The sequence below is a fragment of the Meriones unguiculatus genome, chromosome 15 (assembly GCF_030254825.1).
Source record: "Meriones unguiculatus strain TT.TT164.6M chromosome 15, Bangor_MerUng_6.1, whole genome shotgun sequence".
Taxonomy (NCBI): Eukaryota; Metazoa; Chordata; class Mammalia; order Rodentia; family Muridae; genus Meriones; species Meriones unguiculatus.
The window spans coordinates 38,226,610-38,253,940 of NC_083362.1; the positions used below are offsets into that span (position 1 = coordinate 38,226,610).

At 37.0% G+C, this 27,331-nt stretch overlaps 1 long non-coding RNA gene across 1 annotated transcript; it reads left to right on the forward strand.

Moving 5' to 3' along the window:
* Nucleotides 1–8,489: 8,489 nt before the first annotated feature.
* On the forward strand, nucleotides 8,490–26,951 carry LOC132647971 (uncharacterized). Its single transcript, XR_009586296.1, has 3 exons — nucleotides 8,490–8,572; nucleotides 23,294–23,472; nucleotides 26,183–26,951. It is a non-coding gene; the product is annotated as an uncharacterized LOC132647971 (long non-coding RNA).
* Nucleotides 26,952–27,331: the final 380 nt, after the last annotated feature.

A 27,331-nucleotide genomic window follows, 5' to 3' on the forward strand; every position in this document is an offset into this window, starting at 1 on the left:
GGTTCCCAGTATCTAATGGTGGGAGGTTTTGTAAATAGACTCTCTATGGTCAAAGAAATGGTTCAGAATCTGTGGCTGTGATCACATTCCAATGACTTTCGACAAATCATAAATTCTTAGTATCTAAAAACTCGTACTAACAAAAAACACTTTTGTTAGTACTAGAATTCAATCATCACTTTCTGAATGCAGCCAAAACAATAATTACTACAGATTTGGGGAGCTATTCAAAGCAGAACTGTAATACTCCCTTAATTAGGAAATGAACTTTGAAAGGAAACCAAAAATCTCAGGATACAGCATTTGCCCAGCATTTGTGCATATCCAATGCTCAGTCACCAGCCTGGGGAAAAGAGCTGAGGCTAGCAGGGCATGATGGTACATGCCTTTAGTCCCAGCACCTGAGAAGCAGATCTAGGTGAGTTTAGGGTCTGTCTGGTCTATAAGGTGAGTTCCAAGACAGCCAGGACTACACAGAGAAACCCTGTCTTGAAAAATAAAAGAAATCAGCAGCAACAAAAACCAAAGCAAAACAGCCCCTCCCCCAAATTCATAACAACAACAACATCAACATCTACGCTTCCTAGAAAACAATTATGTCTAACCTTTTCTGAGGGCCAGGTGCTAAGACTGCCAAATCAAGAAATCATTGTTATTTTGCTTTTGAACATTTAATTTTCTTTCTTGGTGAAATCTAAATAAATACTCTTGATTAGGAGGGCCAGCTGGGCATTTGAACAGGTGGTTTCAGGAGATTACAGAGTTGCTGCTCAGGGAAACATTCCTAGTAAGATACAGGGCCATCTGTCACATATTGTTCAAAAATTCTTGTGAGAAAAAAAAATACAAAATAAGATCTTAACGAGCTACATCTTAACACTTTAAATAATAAACCCCAAAGTCAGGTAAGGAAAGTTAAATAGTCAAATGTATCATTTTAACAAAGGGATTGTGTTAAATCAGAATATTCTACCATGAAATCCATGAATTCTAAAATTGCAACGTTAATGTTCATTATTAGTTCAACAGGAATTCTGGTTAAAAATAATAGAGCGATCCAGGGTTAAGCAAGGTTAAATAGGTTTAGTTTATTTTGTATTTGTTTTTTGTGTTAAAAATTTTCAGGGGCCTTATAAGTGTAGTATGATTTGCCAAGAAAGACACAGAGTCTGAGCTGGGACGTGTGGCACACACCCACAATGCAAAGACTAGAAAGTCTGCAATAGGAGGATAGAACATTAGAAGACAGAGTGGCTTCATATGAGTCTGCCTAAAGGAAAAGGTAGATTCCACAGAAAATTGACTGTGGAGTTAAAGTATTTATACTTATGCAGTCAAAATACTAATCAAAATTTATAACAGTAAACATTTAAGTTGTACTCAATCCTTTCATAATGCAGAAGCTGGGAAACACAGGTCAATTACCAGCCAGCACAAGGCTACTATCCATACCTTGTTTAGATAGTTTCAGGCTGCTAGGTTAAAATACTTCAATGCCCTAACCTATCACATTGTGTTAAGCAAGAAAAAGAAAGAAAGAAAGAAAGAAAGAAAGAAAGAAAGAAAGAAAGAAAGAAAGAAAGAAAGGAAGGAAGGAAGGAAGAGGAAGGAAGGAAGGAAGGAAGGAAGGAAGAAAGAAAGGAAGGAAGGAAGGAAGGAAGAAAGAAAGGAAGAAGGAAAGAAAGGAAAAAAATAAAAGAATGGAAATCAAACTACCAGAAATAGAGGCAATGAGTGTTTGTAATCTGGATGTTGTTGTAGCATTTCCATAACAAAGGGAATAGAGTCAACAATCTATGGGCACACATGAGCCTGAAATCACTAGTTGGGAGACATACTGGCATAGGACTGAAGATCTAGTGGGTACTAACCTAGCAACCTAGCGATAGAGACGAACATGATTGAGAGTCACACAGAGAGAACAAAAGTACAATAGTCATTACATTCACACTGTCATGTGTTAAATCAAAAACTAATATTATGACCTCCTCCCTCCCCCCCAGGGAGGAGCAGCCTTGCTAGGCCACAGAGGAGGACTTTGCAGCCAGTCTCGAAGACACCTGATAAACCAGTATCAGATGTAAGGGGAGGAGGTTCTCCCTTATCAGTGGACTTGGAAAGGGGCAGGGAGGAGATGAGGGTGGGAGGGTGGGATTGTGAGGGAATGAGGGAGCGGCATACAGCAGGGATACAAAGTTAACAAACTGTAATTAATATTAAAAAAATTAAAAGAAAGATGCCATGAATTTGGAAAGTGATGAAGTAGGCCTTACATAGAAGGGGTGAGACAAAGAAAAAGGAAGGGGTGAAATGCTGTAATTCCATTGTTATATTAAAAATAGGACAATACATATTAAAATACATGTTGGATGAAATATTCAAAGAACAATAGAAACTGAAATGAAAACCAAAAAAAAAAAACTAATATTAAAAAATACAGAGAATTGTAAAAGGTAGACTTTTGTGTATTTTGCTTTCTTGTGTAAATGGTTATTATAAATTTTATAATAGTATTTAGCAATATAAACATTTATCATAGTTAAATACATCATTTTCCTACAGTAAAATGACTGTTTAACCATATTTAATTTTAAATTAGGATTGTGTGATGATTGGTATTGATTGCCAACTTGACGGAATCTAGAATTGTCTAGGAGACATACCTTTAGGCATATCTGTCAAGAAGTTTCAAGATTGGGTTTGAACTTGGAAGACCGATACTAAATTAGGATAGAATTATTATTCCACAGGCAAAACCTGGAAGATTTAATGAAAAGCAAACAAGGAAGCTGAGCATGGATCTCTCCCTTTCTTCCTCTGCCCATCCCTCTGCCTTTCTCTCCGTCTCTTTTCCTCTCCCTCTCCCCACTCTTCTTCCACCTGGGAACTGAACGTGACTACCCATCTGAAGCTCCTGTCAACGTGAGACCTTCGATCTCTTTCTTAAATTGCTTTTGTAGGGCATTTTGCCACAACAACAACAACAAAAAAATGATTATTCCAAATTGGAATTCATACATTTTGTAACAGTTTTATGTTCTGATTACTTAAAAAAGTTTTTTTTTTCTACATAGTGTCACAAGTTAAATCTCCCTATTGCAAACTCGATGTTATTTTATATTTTTAAGCAAGATTGCAAACATGAAATTTATATATTTGAATTTTAATTTTAGCACGTAGAGCAATGAAATAACTGTTGGTACATATTATTTCTTATTCTATAAATTTGACTATTTCTTTCCATTTATATCACCATGTTTTTTTTCTCTTTATTTCTCTCTCCTATGCTTGCCTCCACTTCGTTCTGTTCTTACACCTCTCGTTTCTCCCCTTTCCTTATGCTTCTAGGAGAGGCCCTTTATCTTGTCCTTCATTTTAGTAATGTGAACTTTCTCTATATTTTATTTAAAAGTTTTAGAAACACGAATTGTGTGAACTCAAGCTAATGATTGCAACATAAATACTTTCTAATATGTCTGTAAGTATCTAAGAGAAGAAATGGTCACTTGGTGGTTCTCAAAAGCATAAGCTCTTTATTTCTAATATTCTGGTGATACTAGAATGATCCTTAAGATTCAGTGCAGCAATTTACTCTGAGTTCCACCAGTTCTTGATGAGTAATGAGCTGGTATAAAGCAAGAAAGAAACACATAATGACAGACATCCTTTTAATTTTTGATAGCTCAATTGATTACACATGTCTGAAATTCTTATTAAGTGATCAAATGACATAATGCTTGGAAGACACTAGATAAGTGCACATATCACAGTAAAAATCAACTTCAAATAAAAGATTAGTAGTTTTGCCTCCAAATTTAGGGAGATTACTTTTCATCATCATTAATTAAATTAAATTCTAAATATATCTCTTTCATCCTTTTCTGCCTTTCCATCTCCTCTCATGTCTCCTTCATCCAACCTTTTTCATGGTCATCTTCTTTTTCCTTATAAAATTGGTGGACTCTTATTCCTTGAATTTTTAACTTTATTGGTGTGTGTGCATAAATAAAACATGCAATTTGCTTTTGTTGTTTGTGTACGTACAACTTCATTCCTAACCATTTTTGTTGAATAATCAATTATTATTTTAAGTGCTATATCTTGACTTAATTAAATTAGTATGTTTTTCTATTATTGAAAATAGATTTTTTTCACATACTATATCTATAAAAATACATTACAGTATTTTTATTTCTACCAGTGCCTTCCTACTTTCCTTCCTTTTAGATCCATCCCATTTCTGTCTCTCATTAGAAAACAAAAATGATTCTAAATGATAGCAATAAAATAGAATAAAGTAAAACAAAAACAAACACACTCGTATGGAGGCAGAGACCGACTTGTTCACAAACTGAGGAATCCCATAAAAACACAAAACCAAAAGCCATAATATATATGCAAAAGACCTGTAGACTGAAAAAAGAAGAGAAGAAAAAGGGGAAATAAATAAATAAAATTTAGCCGGGTGTGGTGGCACATGCCTGTAGTCCCAGCACACTGGGAGGCAAAACCAGGCAGATCCCTGTGAATTCATAGGCCAGCCTGGTGTACAGAATGAGTCTAGAGTCTAGGGCAGCCAAAGCTACTAGAGAAACCCTGTCAAAAAATTAAAAAGAAAAGAATGAAAATGCCCTATTGGCTATCAATTGTCAGGCATGCAATGTTTCCTTCAGATGAAAGGGGAGGAGGTCCTCCCCAGTCAGTGGACTTGGACGGGGGCAGGGAGGAGAGGAGGGAGGGAGGGAGGAAGGGATTGGGAGGGAATGAGGATACAGCTGGGATACACAGTTAATAAAATCTAACTAATAATAAAAAAATAAAATTTAATTTAAAAAAAAAGTAATTTGTTTCCCCAGTGAGACTTCTTTGGAGGCAATTAAACTTTCACTTCTGAGTGGTTTTCATTTGGAGGTTGCTTCAGGGTTAGGGATGAGGGAGTGTGTAAACTTCTTTCAGCTCTAGGACCAAACTGGTGCAGACAAGTCTGGCCCTGTGAATGTCGACAGACTCCCTGTGAGTTCATAAGTGCACTCTCATGTTGACCTAGAGGGCCAGGCTTTCCTGGTGTCCTCCATACTTTCTGGTTCTTGTGCTCCTCTGCTTCCTCTTCCATGGGTTTCCTGAGGTCTGAGGGGAGAGACATGCTATTCAGTACTGACTATTTGCAAGTCTGTCATTTTCCACATAATGTCTGATTGGTGCCGTCTGTATTTGTTCCATCTGCTGTAGGAGGAAGCTTCTCTGAGGATGGCTGAGCAAGACACTGATATATAATATGGCAGAATGTCATTTTCTTTTTTTGTTCTTCTCAATGCAGTTTATTCAGGAACCTTGAACAATCTTCTGACCCTGGGGAAAGCCAGCCCACAGCTTAAATAGCCTCTGGGTAGCCAACCTCAGCATGCCACGTGGGCAATGCAGATAGGTCCACATACATGGAAGCAAGCCAGATCCTCAGCCTTAGCCAAATGTGGAGTTGTTTGTGACAGAGAGCACTCACCATCGGGAAGGTGGAAGGCAGAAACCAGCTCCATCTTTCAGGCGCAGCATTCCGCAGCTCTCTATAGTTCCCCCTTTTTTTGTTTTGGATGCATCAGGCAAGAGTAGAGGTCTGATCTCTGATATTAGTAAGAGCTGGAGAGGACAGGGTCTCCACAAGGAGAGCAACAGAACAAGAAAATTTGAACACAGGGAACTTCCCAGAGACTCATACTCCAACCAAGGACTATTCATAGAGATAACCCAGAACGCCTGCACAGATGTAGCCCAGGGCAGTTCAGTCCAATTGGGTTACATAGTAATGTGAAGAGGGACTGCCTCTGACATAATCTGATTGGCCTGCTCTTGGATCACCTCCTCCTGAGGGGGAGCAGCCTTACCAGGTCATTTTCTTACTACATTTCTGCTACATTTCTTTAGCAGAAATGTAGTATTGGTTTTACCCTCGGTCTCTAGGTTATCTAGTCTCAGGTTCTTTGTCAGCCAGGGAGCATCAGGTGCGGGCTCCATCTCCAAGAGTGAGCCTTAAGTCAAGTCAGACATCTGTGGTTACTCCCAGAAGCTTTGGACAGCATTACCCTATCCAGGCAGGACACCATTGTGGGTTGAAGGGTTTGTCACCAGACTGTTGTTTGTGCATGTCCTGTGATAGCACGTAGAGTACCATCCAGTACCAACAACACTAGCACATAGCAGGGAAGGCTCTTGATAGGCACCGCTGACTTCTCCGTGTTCAGTGAATACATAGATGTTGTCATCTTAAGTACGGCTTTACAGGCAATTTGTGGAGAGCATCCAATAGCCTGGGAAACTGCCTGTGTTGTTTGGGGGTTTCCATGTGACCCCCTTAGCCAAGAACTCAATTATATGTAACCCAATCCCAGTACTGGAAGCTTCATTTGGTAACAAGTGATGTCCAGTTGGGATTCTATTTCTACCGTTGTTTGGCAATTTCTTTTAGATCGTTATCATATACGCACTATTTTGGGAAGCTTCTTGGAGCTCCTTCCCTTGCCAGAGGTTTTTAGTTGTTTCTTTCTAATGAGGAAAGATTGTACTCAAATTTTGACAGTCTTCATGTGATAACGATAATATACACACTGTAAATCATTAAATATTTGCATCTAATAAATATCAAGTTTTAAAGTTATATCTATAATTATAATTTTGAAGACAGTTTTAATTTTATCACAAATCAAACTTGCAGTAGTTAAATATGAAATTCCATTATGAGGTTGAAATGTTAATTTACCAGCACCTTCAACAGGCACTTTTTTCCTTGGGAAGATATATTTTGTCTATGATAAGTAATGGGAATGGAATTCAAGGTTTTATGAATACTAGCAATTGATGTATCTGTGTTAAACTTTTGACCTAGTTTTGGTCATTTTAATGAATATTTTGCTAATAAACACATAGTCCTTTTAAATGTTATTAATTAATTATATCATATTTCAGGGAAACACCACTTTCCTTAAATGATTTTAAAAATATGTTATCTGCTTTCTCTATATGTTTGAGTTTAATATCTTCATATTTAACCTTTAAATTAAGATTTCTTCTTTCTGGATTTAGTTAATTCATGGTCTAGGTTTAATTTTAAAAAGCTAAATGAATTCTATAGATCTTACAGAGTATTTTACTTATTATTATGTTATAATACAAAAACAAACATATACCTATAATATCTGATCTCATTTTTTCTTTTGTTTCAGGTTTTTATTTGTTGGTATACATGTATGTATGTTGATGTATAATTGTGCACGTGGGTGTTTCTGTACATGTATATGGAGGATAGGAGTATATATTCAACGTTTTCTTCTATCGCTTTCCACCTTACACTTTTGCATACAGGTTTCTTGATGAACCTAGAGAGCACTAATGGCAGCCAGGCTGAAATATGTGTGTGTGTATATACATATATAATATACGTGTGTGTGTGCATTGGGGATATTAACTCATATCCTCACTCTTGTATCATGTGGAGCATTTTACTGTCGGCGCTGATTTCACCCAGTGTCCTCCCTCTTGGTGTGTGGCGTGCTTAAAGTCTACTTTCTGCTGGCAAGCTCAAGGATGTGGGAGCCAAAGAACATGAATTCTACCTGATGCTCTTAAAGGAATAGGACTGCAGTTTACTTTTTGAGGTCTCTTTTCTACATATGGCAATATCTTGCCAGATATGAACAGTCCCCGGGACAGAAATGATTGACACTCGGGTGACATGTAGAAGTGCTTCACTTAATGTGATGCAAGACCCTGGCCTGTGACTCAACCTGCAAAGGAGAGAAGCAGGTGATACAACGGAAATTTATGTTTCCTCCAGTCTGAGAGAATAAAGGTCAAAAACGAGTTTAAATGATTCACGAGGGAGAAAAGAGATGCAATGTTCTTTTTGAACTTGAGTTTGTGGTTCTGGACCATGCGTATCCACAGTGTTCTTGGGGTAGGAACATGTTTTTCTATCTAGAAGTATAAGGTTTTAAGGAAGAAAATGTCATCTGTTTGTTTTGTTTGTTTTATTTTGTCGTAGTATCTTTTGTAGCTCATGTTGGACTAGAACTTGAGGTTGGCTGTGAACCCATATTTTTTTTCTGGATCTAACTCTTAAGTGCTGAGATTACAGGTATTAGTGTGTCTTTTAATGAATATAGTTGAGGTACCTGTGTAATCAACCAGCACTCCAAAACAGGATCAAAGGAGGGGGGGATTTATGTTCCAGAGCAAGAGGCTAGGGCGTGAAACTAACAGATAGTGATGAGATGAAATATCTCCTCATTACCCTCAAGAAATCCTTAAAACATCAAAATTGAAAAGGGAGAGCGAAAAGGATTTTAAATCAAACAGTACTGACGTTTGCATAGTGATTCCGATGAATTAGATAAAGTCTGGCCGTGAGACAGACATACACCTGACATCTGGGCTGTAAGATAATTACTAAAATAGCTAACATTCAGATTTGACCTGATTTCAGTAATAGTTATGTAATTAGAGGATGGAACCTGTATTTATGTGGAAAGAAGCAAAGACTAAGAAATCGCATAACCCTTTCTCTCTTTGAAGTTAAAATAATGTAAGAATGGACAGTTTTACATATTTTTCATTTTATATATAATATTGTGTTGTGTGAGTGAATGTGTTTGTGTGTAAGTATGTGCTTGTGCCTTTGTGTGTGTGTCTGTGTCTTTGGACATAAATTCTTATTCTGGTCATTGCAGATTTTTTTTCTAGGTAGTATTGGCTTTACATGAAAGGATATGTGCTATATAATTTTTAGGCTTGAACTATGGTAATACAAATAGCTTTGTTTTGGTAGTCACTGCTAGAATGAGCTATGGAGTCTTGTATCACTAAGTACCTACTCGGCCCTTTGATTGTGTGAAACGATATAAAAAATGTGCCGTTTTCCACAGTGAGTTCATTGAGACGAAGGTTTGGTATGATTTTTCACAGTATTATAAATTATGATATAAAGAAGATTTAAAAAATTGCATTCTAACTGGATTTCTTTTGCTTCTACATATAGCTGCTATGGATCTTATATTTCCCTTCTCCATATCCTGGAGATGTTGACAGGTGTATTTTACCAGCAAGTAAGCTTGAAGAAGAGAAGTAGCAGACTTTTTGGCTGAAATTTGAAGAGACTATAATATTAACACCTATAATGTTATCACAGGATGTTGACAAATTCCTTGGTTGCTGAGTTTTGTTTTTGTCAGAACTTTGGAATGCTGACTGCTTTGTGTAATACAAGGCAGGAAGCCTGGGGAAAAGATAGTATTTATTAATTGGCTTACTCATTGCAGGTTCACAGTTCCACTTTTTTTCATACATTCAGATAAAGGAACTATAAACTGTGCAGGAGAATTCTGGGTTTGAATTTGGACATTCATGTCATTGTTTTCCTGGGTGAAAGATTCTTCAATTGCAAATATATCTCACTTCTCATTTGGAAACATTCAAATTAGTATTATAGAAATACTATATTATCTTGCAAAGTCTCTAATTTTCTAAAATAGCATTTGTTCTGACTAGATATATTTACAAAGAAACTAAGTTCACAGAAAAATAAATACCTGTAGATACCATCTTGCAAATGTTCACACTGAATTTTCAAAAATTTATTTATCTATTTTCGTTGTAATTATTGGTGGAGTTAAGCTTGATGTTTTCACTCACAAATACATTATGCCTTAATCAAATCAACCTGCCCCACTAACCCCTCTGTGTCCTACCCAAACTGTAGTAATTATGTTGCTTTAGTGATTCCTTTTTACCATCAGCCATGAAGAGGCAACATGTGACAGTTGTCTTGCTATGTCTGGCTTACTGTTCTTCACATAGTGTCTTCTAGTTCCATCTATTTGCTGTAAGTGACAAAGTTTTATTCCTCTCTTTGGATAAAAAAAATCTTCCATTACATAGAAAAATGACATCTTCATCATCCCATCTGTTCATACCCTCTTACTCTGACTCCCCATCATAACCCTATAAACATGGGTACATAGTTATCTCCATATACACTGACTTTGATTCTTTCAGGGGTATTCCCAACATTGGGTGTATCATATGATAGACCTATAACAGTTTTTCTTTAAGTAATCTCAATGCTGATTTCCACAGTGGCTGTAGTAATTCCCATGTCTACTCATAGATTACAAGGATTCTCCTCACTGCAATCCAATCGTCTCCAGCACTAGTTATATGTTTGATATTTTGTTAACAGATATTCTGACTGAAGTGCTTTCCCACTGTAGTTTGGATCTGAATTTTACACAATGCTAAATTATACTGAATATTTTAAATGTACATAGGTTGATTACCTGTATATCTTTTTTTGGAAAAATTTCATACATGATCATTTAGGTTATTACTAGTTTGTTTAATGAGCTTATATGTTATCCAATTCTGTGGGTTATGTGTTTGCTTTGTTAGGTGTCCTTAGGTCTTTTCAGCTTTACATAATCTTAGTTGTTAACTTTTGCTTTCATTTTCTGTGCTCTCCATAGTTCTGAGGTTAAGTTTGAGTGAATTCCTGTACCCCCCACAAAGGCCATAGTATGCATGTAACATCCATGGACCAGAAGGCCATCACATTTATGCTGTCCTTATCTATACACATTTGTATCTAATGTTAAGATTTTACTGTGAATCCCATCTAACAATAAAACTTATTTTTTTTCTTCAGTTATTGGATAATCATGATGATTTGCCACTCTCCACATTCATAACTTATCTGGATGGATGGATGGATGGATAGATAGAGAGAGAGAGGGCATTCATTTTGAGGAGTCATGCTAATTTAGGACATATATAGATCCAATGTCTACAGAATTCTGCTTTCTTATTTGAGTGTCTTCCTTAGTCATTGGTTCTGTACTTTCCTTTTGCTCCAGGAAACATGCTGTTTTCAAATTTTCTCTTTCTTAACTTACATAATCTCCAGGTGTAGCTCTTGGCTTTTGTGATGTGCAGCAAAGTTATGCTCTCATTTTCAACCTTATCTTTTAACCCACCACACTGCTTTTTTTTTTTTTTTTTAGTACAACTGGGTCATATGAATCTTTTCTTATGTAAATAATAGATGTCTTGTATCCTCTCCACCTTTGGCATGTTTGTGTGTGTTTTTTTATTTATTTTTATTATTTTAGTATTTTTTTCTGAAAATATTTTAATATTTAATTAAAAAGTATTCAGTGAAAGAGACTCCTCACTTACAAGATGTGCAACTGTTTCTTTTTATGCTAAAGAAATTCTGGTGATTTTGAAACCATTCATCAATTTGACATTTCATGTTTTCTTGGTATAAAAATTATATTTTATTTCTGACATTTAAATTTATTATACAATCTTGAGTGATAATTTTATTGAAAGTTTAAGAAGTCAACACAAAATTAAAAGTACTGTACTATATTGCTAACCTAAGGAAGTAGCTTGGCCATTTAACACTTAATAAAAAACGTGTTACAATATCTTTGTAGTTATTTTCTTATTACGTATTATAAATGTTTGTTGAGTTTTTTTGAATTTTTTATTAATTACACTTTATCCACCTGCATCCCCCCCATAAACTCCTCCCTCTTCCCCTCCCAGTCACGCCCTCCCTCCCCCCCACGCATGCACCTCCCCAAGTTCACAGATAGGGAAGGCCCTCCTCCCCTTCCCTCCGATTCCAGTCCACCAGATCACATCAGAAGTGGCCGCATTTTCATCCTCCATGGCCCGATGGTCGGACGGAGAGCATGGAATCTTATGTAAGAAGTGGGAAATAGTGTTTTTTTTTTTTTTTTTTTTTTTTTTTTTTAAATATAAACGCAGTCTGTGATTTAGGCCAGAGTACCTGAGTTCTGATGCGGCTTTTGAGGAAACAGATTGCTGGAACACATATATGTTAGGGCAGACCTGACCTGTGAATTCCAGTGTATCTCTTGAAGCTTACAAAAATCTTTTTAAAGTTTACAAAAAGAGACATTTTGGCTTGGGAAACAATTTAGAATCTGATTAATGTTAAAATTCTGAACAGTCTTGATACAAAAAGAGTGGGGGGAAGAGTTTTTATATACCTGAAATTACTTTCCTATCACCAACCTTAAAACACCTTCTCAGACCCTCCAACACTATCAGAGGCTCGGACCTTACATAAACTACACTTTTGAGAGGGCAGGGGAAGCCTTGGTTTCTGCTGTTAAATTAATCTTCAAAGTCAGCAGAGACCTGAGAAGGATGGACGATGCAGGAAGCATAATCCAAGTGTTCCATGTATTGACTGATATGACAGACGTCCCCTTCCCCAGATGGCCTGGCGATGCTGCCAATCCTATTATACCGCATCATTCCAGACTGAACAGCATTCAAGGTGGTGACAAAGCCATGGTTCCATTTCCTTTATCCCAAAGCCAACATGGTGATCAGCCACACTTTTTTTTATCTTTTATTTTAAATCTTTATTAATTACACTTTATTCACTTTGTATCCCCCCTGTGGTTCCCTCCCTCCTCCTGATCCAATCCCTCCTTTCCTCCACCCTCTGTATGCATACCCCTCCCCAAATCCACTGATAGGGGAGGTCTTCTTTTTCTTCCTTCTGATTCTACTCAATTAGGTCTCATCAGGAGTGGCTGCCTTGTCTTCTTCTGTGGCCTGGTAAGGCTGCTTCCCCCTCAGGGGGAGGTAATTAATGAGCAGGCCAATCAGTTCATGTCAGAGACAGTCTCTGTTCCTATTACTATGAAACCCACTTGGACACTGAACTGCCATAGGCTACATCTGTGCAGGGGTCTTAGGTCATCTCCATGCATAGTCCTTGGTTGGAGTATCAGTCTCAGGAAAGACCCCTGTGCTCAGATTTTTTGGGTTTGTTGCCACATGTTTTAAGCAGCTACAACAGGAAATTTAAAACGGGATCATTGGTGCTGCACCATTTGCCCCCTGCTGCTTCTGCCTGCCCCACCCCCCACTTTGTGTGGGTGTGGGGTACAGTCAGGATGGGTTATGGGGAACCTGCTACCCAGTGTGCAGAGCCGCAGGAAGTGGAGGGGGGAGGGGTAAAAGCATGCTTCCCAAGAATCCTGGACAGATTGTTTGGAAAATTTCCGCAGACACCCAAGAGGTGTCTAGGGATCAATTTTAGATCCAGAAGCACCCATTTCCCCAGCCTTTGCTGGAATCCCAAAATTATTAGTGTGGTCCCTAATCAATAATCTGGGATCCGCAGCTTTGGTGAGGTTAATCTATGAACAGATCTCTCTGAAACATGAGATTACCTCGGAACAAAGGTCTGGTTTGTTCAGGAAGGACTCCTCTCCAGCGGTTATGTCTTCACAGAAGAGCCCAGGGATAGGGATGGGGAGTGTCCTGAACCCAGGAAAAGGCATCTGGTACCTCCTGGCAGCAGCTGGGGGACAGGGCACTTACTGAATACAAAGTTGCCTCAGGAGGAGAGGGAGGTGGGAGGAGAGAAGCTTCTGGACTAGGTGAGATACGGTAGGTAGGGGAGCGACACAGTTATCTTTAAGAGACTGAGCACTGGAATTTGACCAGGCTCCAGTGAGTATATTGGCAACACAAATTAGACTTGGTGTTTTTTTTTTTTTTTTATTGAGGGGGCTGGTTATAGAGCAAGGGTGATAGGGTGGGCCTGAGAAGAATGGAAAGCAAGTGTGATCAGGGTGCTTTGTAAGAAATGCCAAATACTTAACAAAATTACTATGTTGGTAAAAATAATTCATTTTGTATTGAAAAATTTATTACATTTACTGTTATAGAAGTCTATTTTTATCTAAGGTATTGGTAATAAAATGATTTTAAACAATTAAAAGTAGAATTTCCTGGCCACTTAATATTCCTCTGTTGAGAATACTCTGTTTAGCTCTGTACCCCATTTTTTAATTAGATTATTTGTTTTGTTGGTGTTTAATTCCTTGAGTTCTTTATATATTTTGGTTATTAACCCTCTGATGGGTGTAAGGTTGGTGAAGATCTTTCACTGTTGACAGTGGCCTTGGTTTTACAGATTTTTTGTTTGTTTGTTTGTTTGTTTGTTTCAGGAGGTCTGATTTATTAATTGTTGATCTTAAAGCCTGAGTTGTTGGTGTTCTGTTCAGGAAGTCGTTTCCTGTGCCAATCAGTTCAAGGCTCTTCCCCACTTTTTCTTCTAACAAGTTTAGTGTATCTGGTTTTATTTTGAGGTCTTTGATCCTCTTGGACTTGAGTTTTGTGCAGGGTACTAAATATGGATCTTTTTGCACTTTTTTACATGTAGACATCCAATACCATGCAATTTTTATTACTTTTGCTGTACTATAGTACAGCTTGAGGTCAGGGATGGAGATGTCTCCAGAAGCCCTGTTGTTGTACAGGATTGTTTTTTTTTTTTTTTTTTTTTTTTTTTTGGTTGTTGTTTTTCCATATGAAGTTGAGGATTGTTTTTTAAGGTCTGTAAAGAATTGCCTTAGCATTTTGATGGAATTGCATTGAATTTGTAGATTCCTTTGGGCAAAAATGTCCATTTTTATTATGTTAATCATAAGATCCATGAACATAGGAGATCTTTCCATCTTCTGATATCTTCTTCAATTTCTTTCTTCAGAGACTTGAAGTTCTTTCACTTGCTTGGTTAGAGTTACACCAAGCTACTTTATGTTTTTATTTTGTTTTGTTTTGTAGCTATTGTGAAAGGTTTTGTTTTCCTAATTTCTTTCTCAGGCCATTTGTCTTTTGTATACAGGAGGGCTATTAATTTTTTTTTTTTTTAGTTAATTTTGTATCTAGCCACTTTGCTGAAGGTTTTTGACAGCTGTAGGATTTCCCAGGAAGAATTTTGGGGTCAGTTATGTATATTATCATATCAACCATGAATAGTGATACTTTAATCTCTTCCTTTTCAGTTTGTATCCTCTTGATATCCTTTAGTTGTCTTATTCATCTTTCTAGGACTCAAATACTAGATTGAAGAGATATTGAGAGAGTGGGCAGCCTTTTCATGTACCTGATTTCAGTGGGATTGATTGAAGTTTCTCTTCATTTAGTTTGATTTTGGCTATAGACTTGCCTTACATTACCATTCAGAAGGGTAAACAGAATAGATAACAGAAGTGTTTGAATAGAGGAAACAGGATGACAGGCTGCCATAGATGCCCTCTTAAAGACTCCACTCACGAGGGAAGGTTGAATCTCACAGTGAAACTTTGGGCAGAATGCAGAAAGTCTTATAGAAGAGTGGTGGAGGACAGAAGTTCCCATAGTGGCCAGGAGCTTCACAAGGAGACCAACCAAGAAGACCAATCTGGGCCCAGGGGGTCCTGCAGAGACTGATGAATCAACCAAGGACCATGCATGGAGAGGACCTACCACCTGCTCAGTGTAACCCATAGGCAGCTCAGTCTCCGAGTGGTTTCCACAGTAAGGGGAGCATGGTTTGTCTCTAACATTAATTCAGTGGCTGGCTCTTTGATCATTTCCTTCTGCAGGACAACCGTGCCAGGCCACAGAGGAAGAGGATGCAAGCAATCCTGATGAGACTTGATAGGCTAGGATCAGATAAAAAGGGAGGAGGGTTAGATAAGGAGGAAAGAGGGAAAGAAGGAGGGAAGGTGGGACTGAGAGGAAAAGGAGAAGGGAGCTATAATAGGAATATAAAATGAATAAATTATAAAATAGAAATTTAAATAAAAATGTAAAAGATAAAAAAGTAGAATTTCCAAACTATGCATCCAAAGATTCAATTTAAGTCAGTATCTGTCTAAAAGTTATTTTGGATAAGTTTCCAAGGAAGAGAGAAAATTCTCATTTTGGGTTGTATTATTTTTCTTTTAACTATTAGTGTATGTTCGAGCAAGTCATAAGCTAACTGGATTATTTACTAAGAGATATAGGTTATGGCTTGCTCAAACTTACACTAATAGTTAATACCTTCATTCAGTTTCCACCCACTTGTTCATTAATTCATTCTTTTAGTGTTTTTGGTGATTTTATACCAAGTATAAGCAAGATCCAAGTCTTTCCTAGAACCTCTTTGACCACAGTCCACCATCCCTATAATTAGTCCTTGAGCTGTCTTTATTCACCCAGCTGCAACCATGCAGCTCCTTCACTTTAAAGAACACACTGAGCATGGCTCTCTTTTTCTATATTCTTTACTCGTTGCTATTTTTATCTGTATTTGTATTCATGTCCATGTCTCAGTCCTTCACTTATTTTTTATATCTCTCCTAAATATACTTTAATAAAAGAAATATCTATGTTACTTTATTAAAAGACAGCTTTGTGTATGATATTTGTCAGTTTTTATTCTGATTATGCTGACTTACTTTTGTATTACTTTTAATCTCCATTTATTATATTATATCAATATTATATTACTATAATAACATATTAATATTATATTAACATATATAATACATAGTTCCAAATATATGTTCTCATTGTCTGAAAGTATGTTAGATAGGTTAGTATTCGATAGGTTAGTAGTAGCATATAGTTAGTCTGCTAGCTGTGAATCAAGTTTCATATTATGAAGAAATAATGAACTATGCGGACTTGTTCTCCACCATCAAGTAAGGTAGACATGTAAATGTTAAAAGAACAATGAAGCTAAATAACTAGATGTGGGAAAACAAATAAGGTAAGGTCCGGTAGAGACCAGAAGAGCTCTCTGAAAACATGCAGTTCAGGTTCATGTACAGATAGTATGGGAGGGAGACTTAGGGCCTTGCAGCTACAGAAAAGGATAAACACCAGCCCCGAGATACTCGCTTCTAAGGAAAGCAGGAAAAAAGCGTCTCTCATGAGAGTCTCCATGACTGTCTTGAATGACTGAGAGGACCCCTAAAAGATGCATAACTGGCAGTAGATATGACAGCAAGATTGCCATTGGTTTTCCAGGAGGCATTTCTACAGTGTCACAGACAAAGAAGATTCACGTCATGAGAGAATGATAAGCTAGAAGACGAGAAGTGGAGGCTGTAGAATGCAGCATGGCATTGGGCCAAAGTGAAGCTGGGCAATTAGAAAAGAGGTAGAAGGGGAAATGCAAAGGGGGACTGTAATGGCGGAAGAGTAGTTAGAGCTTCTTTTTACTTCTTTCAACTACAGGAATGCTATTAAGAGAAACAAATTTCAACAATGTATACGCATATGAAATCTTGCTTTGATTTCAAAGAAGTTATCGATTTTATTAAACTTTGTCAGAGTTCACTGGTCTACATTTCATAGAAACTGCCCTTCGATGCACTGATCAAATTTCTTAAAGATGAGAGTTCCATGTAATTTTAAAGTATGAAATTGCCATATTCATTTAGTAACCTCTACCAGGTATTTCAGGTATATATTATAGGTAAATATTTTTATTAGCTCAATTTTTTGATGTTAGTTAGTTAGTTTTGAATCTTCATGAGTTAAAACACATCACCTAAAGTTATTTAAGATGATAATTCCTTTACTGAAGTTAAATTCTGTACAAAACTAATACTGTTTCTGTGTAAATTACCAACTTGCACCATTTCTATTTCTGTTTCTATTTGTCCTTTAAGAAAATGACGTAAAGTCTGCCATTCAGTTGCACGGTCACTTAAAAATGTTTTCCACTAGTCCTAACAAGTGAATCGATTATAAATTGAACTTTCATAGAAGTGTCTGTCAACCTCAACCTGTGTTTGTACTTCTGTTATATCAGTACAGTGAGGAAACTTGGCTTGAGCTTTGTGCTTTTTGTTTGCTCTTCTATTCAAGCCCTAAACTTCATTTTACTTTAGGCTCCAATATTCACATTGCAGAAGGTGGGGATTTGAGTTCCACCTTGGAAATGGAAGAAAAAAATACTATTTTAATAGAGCTAGACAACAAAGTGGTTTGTATGTGTTCTGGTGTTCTATGGGCAACCCTGTGAGTTGTGAGACGGGGAGAGCCTTTCAGTTGAAGTTCTCAGACTCGGTTTTAATTCTTCCTCAGTGTCACAGGGATACAAGAAGTAGTGCGAATCAAGAGCTCGTCAGGTCAAATTTAGCTTCTCATCCATCAAATATATTATTCTGCTTTTGTCAGAGGCTGAACCCTGATTAAAATCCTTATCATTTATCCAGCACTTTGTATTTTTTAACTTGCTCCAAAGTCATTAGAGAAATGTATCTTTCTGGAGGCTGGTTTGAATTCAATGCATTATACCCTCTATTCCTCTGCTCTGGCCTTTCAGTGATGAGCAAACCAACTTCAGTGAGGTTTGTTAATGAACTCTGTTCATATGACAGTTTCGAAGTCCCTATCAACTTAGAGTGACTTCTTGACTTCTCTACAAGTAAATATTTCAATGTTTATATTTGATATGAATTGGATTATACAGTAAACTGTTTCCTAAATCTTTATTCTCCACAATTAATTTTGGACACTTTTTTAAGCTCTATTTCCAAAGACATATTCTCCACAATATTTGATGTGAAAGACCATAGAATTTTTTTTAACCTACTGAGATGGTCAATAATGGCACTCCATTTTGTAGTGTCTTCAACATCACTTAGTCACATAAATAAAATTCAGGACCCACTCAACCCCAGGAAGCCTGTTTGATATATGTTGAAATCTGAGGTGATAAGCTTGGTAGTTTATAACAGTGAAGCAGATATGGATCATGAGAGAACACTAGTACTGGTGATGATGGTTTATATACACTGGAATTGCACTCTATAAAACTTTACCAATAGCCTGCTTATTCAGTAAATTTTAGAAAGTAGTTGTTACAGTTATTAAAAATTAACCAACATCAATTGTTGACTTAAAAAGCAATCTTCAGAATAAAATGAAGCACCATTCACAATTAGACATTTAACTGATATGTCAACTAAGCCTAACATCTTATGTGTGCCTCAGTAGAAAAAAAATGTATTATGAGTTCAGAATTGATGGGAAATACAATATAATATATAATATCATACATGATATATTTATGGATATTTTTAGTTTGTTTGATTTATGATCTATTTTTTTCCTTAAATATTATAAAACTTATAATATACCTGACAATTTAATAGACAAATGCTAAGACTTGTTTCAAGGTGAACTGATTTATTTGTAATGATATTGAATATTTTTCTACTGTTACTTTTTAGTTGATCACTCAGTTACTATTTCCATTCTCCTATAGGGAAGTATTAAATTTCCATAGTTATTTATAGCCGAAAGTTTTGATATATACTACTTTTATGTATTACAGGTACTTTAATCACTTTGTTTTAAATGAGAATCAAGTAATCAAAATATGTACATACAATCTTGTAAAAGTAACTTTTTTCACCTGATGTAATTGCCATCTTGGAGGTTTATTGCCTTCAACCGCTAATCTAGGCCTAGTCCTAGAAGCTTCTAGCCTCCATACAATGTACTCTAGGCCTAGAATATTTTCACTCTCTGAGACTTATATGGTTACCCTTTCTAGATCTTTCTGAGCTCCTTCTGGCTGGTTCAATTCAGCTGTCTAACTCAAAATTACTCTACAGACTGACTTGATTCAATCTAGATTTTCTCTTGGTCTGTGACTGAATTGCTGTGCTTGGACTTAACCAACTCTTTTCTAATCTTCTGGCTACTATTGTTCTGTTCTCTCTTGCTTGCTCTATCTCTCTCTTTCTCTCTCTCTCTGTCTGCATTGCTTCCCTAAGTCCCCCTTTTCTTTCTCTTCTGGGGAGAGATGGGCATATCCTATTCTGACTCATTCCGTCAAATCTTTCTCTGATTCATCACTTTGCCTCTCAATTAGACGCCACTTTCAAACATGGGGGCTTCTACAAATAATCTCTTTATTTGAGATTAAAAGTATCTATTAAGGGTGTGTCTGTATCCCAGTCAGAGTAGGCATCTACACAATCTTGTCATCAATTATGTTAGTCATTAAACATCCAAATCTATTTTATAGGAAATATTTTGTAGAAAAGATTTAGGAATTATATTGGAAATACATTAAAATTATTTTTATTGTAATAGTCAATACAATTCAAGTTAGAGTGGTCTGAGAAAGTAGCAAAAGTAAATGATGTGTTCTTCGACCTAGAATGGTGAAATGACTTGCCAGTGTCATAACCAGAGAATTGCAGAAGTAGGAATATGGGAATACAATTTACTGAACCGCACTGTAATACTTTAGCGAGTAAATAACTGTGAAGTAATAATTGCTAATATCTTCGAGTTTTCTTCTCCTTTGCAAAACATCTCACAAGTTCCAAAAAAAAGGGGGGGTGTTTTATCCAGTGGACAACAATGCCTTGCAAATAGATTTTTCTTTAATAATTGCTCAAGTGAAATTAGTTTAGTTTGATGATTTAAGCAACAGCAAAAAAAAAATCTTTAATTAATATCATTGACTTTCTGTCTAAATGTAGAGATAAAAATATATGTTGTTTCTTTACAAATGTAGGAGGCATAAAAGATTCAGAATACCACACAGCATTTACTGTATATCTACTATATAGCAGGCATTTAAATAGCATCTGATTTATTCCCCATGAAGTTTTGAAAATTACTTTATTGCTTTCCTTATTGCTGTGAAATAATAGCTGACAGAAACAAATTAAGAGAAGAAAGATTTAATCTGAGTCATCATTTAGTGAACAGACTATTCTGTTGGGGAAGGCACCATTGTGAAACTTGATTATGGTGGCAATATTGAAGACCATGTGGCTGGCTATTTTACAGGGGCAGTTGAGAAGCAGAGAGTACTATCACACTCAGGGCTTTTTCTGAACCAAGAGATGCTATCTCCCAGATAGGTCCCATCAGTAAAGGTTCTACACCTTGCTGAGATAGCCTTGCCCCTGCTGGTGGCTTTGGACAGCACCCTCCCTGTAACCCTGCCCCTATTTATGTGCCATATGCTTCCTGGGGGCAGCCCACCTCCTAGCATGCCCTCATATTCCCAATGTCATACCACATACTATTATTTATTTATTCTTCTCTCAAATATTACATCCCTACCACAGTTTTCTCTTCTTCCTCCCTTTCCATTCCACCTCTCACCCTATTACCTCTCCTCTCCCATAAATCCACTTCTCCGTTTCCCTTCAGAAAATGCCAGATCTACAAGGATATCAACCAAACATGGCATATCAAGGTGTAATAAGGTTAGGCACTTCTCCTCATATTAAGGCTGCATGGGGCAACCTACAAAGAGGAAAAGTATTCCCCAAACAGCAAGAGTCATCACAGCCCCTGTTTCCATTATTAGGAGTCCTTCAAGACCATAAAGCTATACAACCATAACTTATGTGTGGAGGACCTAGGTCAGATCCACACAAGCACCCTGTTGCCAGTTTGGTCTCTGTGAACCCCTATGAGCAAGCCCTGGCTAGTTGATTCTTTGGGCCATTTTCTTGCATACCACATATTTTTAGTGTGCCATTTTTTATTGTTCATATTCTTCCATTATTTTTGCAAATTGCCGCTATATTATTTTTAATTTTATTATTTTTGGAATTCATAAGTACTACATTTACATCATTTCCATGCTCCCCTCACCCTTTCCAATACCTCTGTACTACCTTTCTCACTCTCTCATATTAATGATCTTTATTTAATTATTACTCCTCATACATACACAAAATAAGTCTTCAGCCTATTTATTGTTGCTTGCATGAACATGTATTTAGGACTGAATGGTTGAAATTGCACAACCCTGAATGAACTACTAGGAGTATTTCAATGGAGAAAACTGTCTCTCCCAGGAGCCACAGATCTTCTATCTGTGAAGATTTGTGAAATTCCCCATCCGCATTGGCATGCTGACCAGGGTTGTAATTATTCCGGTCTTGTTTATGCAACCATATTTATAAGATTTCCTAGGTGCCAAGTCCCAGTCATGACCAAAGACACCATCTAATAGAAAACATCCTGGTCTTCTGGCTTTGCAATCTGTCAATGTGTTCTTTGTGAACAGTGTCTCAGCACTAGGTGCTGCATTTTATAGTAAGGATTATAGTAAGGATTATAGTAAGGATTGCATTATAGATGTCTTGGTCTTAGATATCTCATTTCGACCAGTTGTGGATCTCTCCATAAGCTGCCAAAGGAAGCTTCTTTTTGTTCAGTGCCAAATGTTTAGTCCTGAAAACATACATACAGATAACATTGTATGGACTGAACAGGTTGTATTTAGAAATACATATGATACATACTAAATACATATATGCATGCAAAAACAATTTAAAAAAAAACGAGTCAGTGAATTTGTAAAAGAGTGAGAGAGGGTATATAGAAGTATTTGGAGGGAGTAAACAGGAAAAAAACATTATAATTGAGTTACAATCTCAAGAACAAACAAACAAATAAGCCCAACAATGAAGAAACTCCTTTGTTGTTATAATATTCTTGTGGAATGTACCCTTGTTCATTCAAATGCTGATTTCTGTACCCCGCTATCTGGTTTCAATCCAGACATTGTATTGTGATGATTATTCTAAGCATCACCTGTCTCAAGTTTGTGTAAACATGCCACCATTTGTTCTCTGTGTTGCCAATTAAACAACCAGGCCCAATGCTGTGCAATGGAGAGGATAGGGTGGGACATCCTGGTGGAGAAGGACATGAGTAGGAGGAGGAAGAAGGCTGAGGTTGGGAGGAGAGGACTTGGAACCATGTGGCGAGATGGGACCGGACCTAAGATAGGACTGAAAGCAAGTATAATGGGTGAAATATGAATGAGAGGAAACTATGTGGGGTTGGCAGTTTAAGATGGAATAACTATTGCCCAGGCTTGTGCTGTAGGTAAATTAAATAAATCCCAGTCTCTGTGTGATGATTTGGGTATACAGCAGGTTTAGGACTGACTGCTGCTTAATTAAAAGGTACATCAATAGTGAATATTAATACCCACAACACTCCTTTGATGAAGAAGGGCACTACACTTATCTGTGGAGAGAAAGATAAATACATAGAATACAGTTAGACTGAATGACAACTCAAAGCAATGTTTTCCATGTCTTGTCACTGCATTCTTTGTTGGTCTATGGCTAGTTGGTGGGGGTGAGATGGGTATTAACACTCCATCCATATGTACATATTTACATATATATATATATGATTTATGTATTTTAATATAAGCTTACAAAATACCATTTCTTTATTGCTTTTTCAAACATTGTTAATGCTGTTTATTTTTCTTTCTGCCTCTCACTTTGTCTTACTCTTTCTGCCCCCTCCACAGTTAAGGCCTCACTCCTATTCTCCCTTTTCCCTTCCATAGCATCTGTGTCCTAATATCTCCTTCTCTAGATCTCCTTACTCCATCCTCAGACCACAGTCCCTTTCTGTTTTCCAGGCATTCGGGGCTATGAATATGAAGATTCAAAGCCGGGATCTGCAAGTCAACAAGGACAGTTAACACTACAGTATTTGTCTCAACTGTTCTGAGTTCTTTTTATCCAGACTTTCAGGAGATAGAATCTAGATACTCTTCATTAACTTTAAGATATTAACCACAGATATCATCTATACAAGGTAAATTTCAAAAAATAATTTCTGCACTTAATGTAAACGTTTGATAGAGAGACTAAAATACAATTTGATTCAATCTATAATCTCTATAATCTAGACATACCTTTTATATTGAATTAGAGTGTTAGAGCCTGCGGGGCAAAGATTGTATAACGTTAAAGTATTATGGAATAGTTCTAATGAACTTCATTTATACATTATATAATTAGGTCACATTAAGAGACATTACTAGAAAATCCCCAAACAACTCACTGTTGACTTTTTATTGCTCTAAATATGGGGATAATTATTTAGTTCATACAACAAAGTGATACTGGTATAATAAAACGCAAAGACTTTTTCCTCTATATTAGAATAAGGATACTTATTGAAAAATGTTCAGTTTATCAAACTAGAGATTTTAAAAGTACAGAATGGATTTGACATTTGGGGTTAGTAACTATATAGATAAGGATAATGGTCATAATTTTCCATTTGTGAAATTTTGTGGCCTAGTTACATCATTATTTTATCACACTGCCTCTATTTGCATTATTTTTTTTCATTTAAATTTATTGTAGATACTTGCAGATACTATTGTACTGTTCATATATTACAAACATCTCTTGAGATAGGTCCACACAAAGCAAATTAAATAAACGTCTGAATGTTATGATATTTTCAAATTAAGCTAACAATATTTAGGGAATTTAATGAGTTATTTACCATTAATTTAAATATACTTATTATGAAAAATATGTACTACGTTAGCAAGGATTCAATATAGTTGTTCAATAGTGTTCACTGCCTTCATCCATTATGCTTTTTACAGTTAGAGAACTTTTGTCATCATGGGTTTTATGTGCTTTCAAGGATGTAATGGGATAGCTCTTTTAAAATCGTGATCAGATTTTTAAAAATTCACTTATGATCAAGAATAACTTTATAGTCTAGACTCTGATAATACATACTCAATACATAATTTATAGCTACACTCTCCACTCTTTTCTTCTGAAGACGCTGGTCCTTTCGTTAGAAGGATTTCTCCTAGATTCTTGTAAACATATGCCTCTCTCCCCCTAGATGAGGGTATTCCCATAATGGGGAAGGTACAGGTTATATTTAAACAGTTTTAATGCAGGAGAAAGTTTATGAGAGAAGCTATAATGTGTAGGTGCATACAGCAATAATGAAGTGCTTGCATAGTTGACTGCAGCCTTTATTAAGCAAGGTACAGAATGCCAGCCAGCTCCACAATAATGGATGTGGGCGAACGAGTCACATACTCCATAGTAATGGAGCACATTAATAAAGTTTTCACAGTATGTGTCCTTCACGCAGTCTGTGGTGACAGATATCCATGCCTTTACAAAATGCATGGCATTACATTGCTTACACCCCTGGGACTTGCCTGCCAATGCACTGTCTATCATTTATTTTCTGCCGTGGTGTGTATGCTTTGAGAGATCTCAATGGAAGGCAACAGCCAGTGAGATTTCCTTACCAAACTTTTTTTTTTTTCCCTGTCTGGGCTTTGAGTGGTTTGTGTTTAAGTTTTATTGTGCTTCATTTTAGTGAATGTTCTGAGGAGGCTCAGGGTAAGTCTGAGCACCGAAGTCTTCCATCAACTGTTCGCTCCTGTGGGTTCCCCAGTTCCTAGTTCTAGAAATAATTGCTGAAATATTGCAGCAACAGGTTTATTGTCTTTAACCTTATCTTGTGCTACTTTTAAAGTTCTTGTTAAAAAATATAGCTTTTCTCAGACTCTGCTTTGATGTTATTGGCTGCAATTGGATGGGCTGTGTTACTGCAATGCTCCTATTAAAACTGCCCCGACCCCTGGTGCTGATCAAAGCTTTCACCCAGGCTCAGCCATCAAAGTGAAGCTGCTGCCTGATAGCTAACTCACCAGAGGTCACCATACCACGAGCTCACTACATAAAATAACCTTGGTTGTTTCCAGCTGAATAAGAACACCAAATTATCTTTATCTCTTATTTTTATTCCCAAGCCAGTGTTTAAGGGCGGACCTTTACAGACAGATCTGTCATCCTGGTTCTTAGCCCAAGGGTGAGATTGAAAAAGTACACACATGAGGGAGGGGACTATGCTTTTTCCAAAAGAGACAAACCAGTAATCTAGCCAAGGCACACAATTGCAGCAGCGTGACAGGGTAGTGGACACTAACAACAGCGCCTGGGTAGCCTTTTATTCTCTGCGGTATCATTTCCAGTGTGGTATTTTTAGCATCTCACAAAGCCACCATGCTGGGCATCTGTCCCTCCTATTTCACTATCTCTTGGATGGGCTCATTTGGAGGCAGGTGAGTGCTGGTACAAAACTGAGTAGGAACCAGATCCAAACTGATGTCTCCACTGCTTCCCCACCTCCTAGGAGGACATGAGAGCTTTGCTAACATATGCAACTAAGCAGAGAAGTAGAGACACATAGGCTTACATCTTGGTCAGATTTGAAATCTTTTGGTTGTGGAATATATTTAATTTGATAGGGCCCGTGCATTACTGTGTCTTTGAGGCCTTTATGTGAAGAGAGGGGCTCTATTTGTGTGTGTGTATGTGTGTGTGTGTATGTGTGTATTGTGGTTAGAGTGTAGCACATGTGGAGAGAAATAATTTTAAATATCTCAAAACATGACTTTTGAATTATAGGGTTTTATATATGTTGGGCTTAAATCAAAACTGTTCTTGCTTTTGAAATATTTTTATTAATTCAGTTCAAACCATGCTGTTGTGGAGCCTTGTTCCAGTGGATCCGTCTGCAATCACTCCTCCACCTCAGTCTCAAGGGCTGGAAAGACAGCAAGAGCCAGAGGTCAGGCTGTGGAATGATGTCTTCTAGCAGTGTCAGAGTCTACATCCACAAAAATCTCACAGACGTGACTGTTTAAACATGAGGTGATCGAGGAGGACAGCCATAGGATTCTTAATATGGGAAAGCCCAAGACACTTCAGCACTACAATAGAAACCTACTGCATTGGAGACAGCAGATAAGATAATCTTCCCAAGGAAAAAGGCCTCTCCATAACTGGTTATACAACACCAATGGTCAGTCCTGCAAATATGTAATTTGAGTATCATTATACAAATGGAGCATAGTTGTGTGCATGACAATAATATGTATGAAATACAATGTTTTTTTTTTTAAAGGCCATGAATTTTAAAGAGAACAAGGAGCAGAGGATGCATGGGATGGTTTGTTGGGAGGAAAGAAAAGTGTAAAATGATGTAATTATATTGTAATCTCAAAACAATGAAAAATATCTTACAATAAATTAATGTGAGTTACAAAACAAAAAAGAAGTAGCATTGGTGTAGATGTGGTAGTCATGCATGCAGTAGTTAACTAGTTAACGATGAAACTGCATTTTGATTTACGACTATTTCACTTCCGTCAGCTTGTTTGCTTGAAAAAAGTTCTTATCAGTTTACATGGTTTATTTCTTATGTATTTTAAAAAGAACTACTGTTATTAAAAATATATGCATGGCTCTTCGGTCCTGACTGAAAATATTGTTGCTGTGTTGGGTTTGTCTTTCATGGAGACCCACTGTATCTTTTCCAATATAGGATACATATTCTGAAATCTGCAGACCTAAAGAAGCTAACCGACAAGGAGTACCCTGGGGAAGATGCTTAAATATCATTCAGAAGGGCAAACAGGATAGACATAGGAAGCGATAGAAGAGGGAACAGAGCTGGAGCCTACCACAGATGTCCTCTAAGAGACTCCAACCAGCACGGGATTGATGCAGACACTCACAGCCAAACTTCGGCCAGAGCACAGGGTGTTTTAAGGACGAAGGAGGATATAAAAGAACCAACAAAGGAAAAACAAAAACAACAACAAAACACCCAAAATACC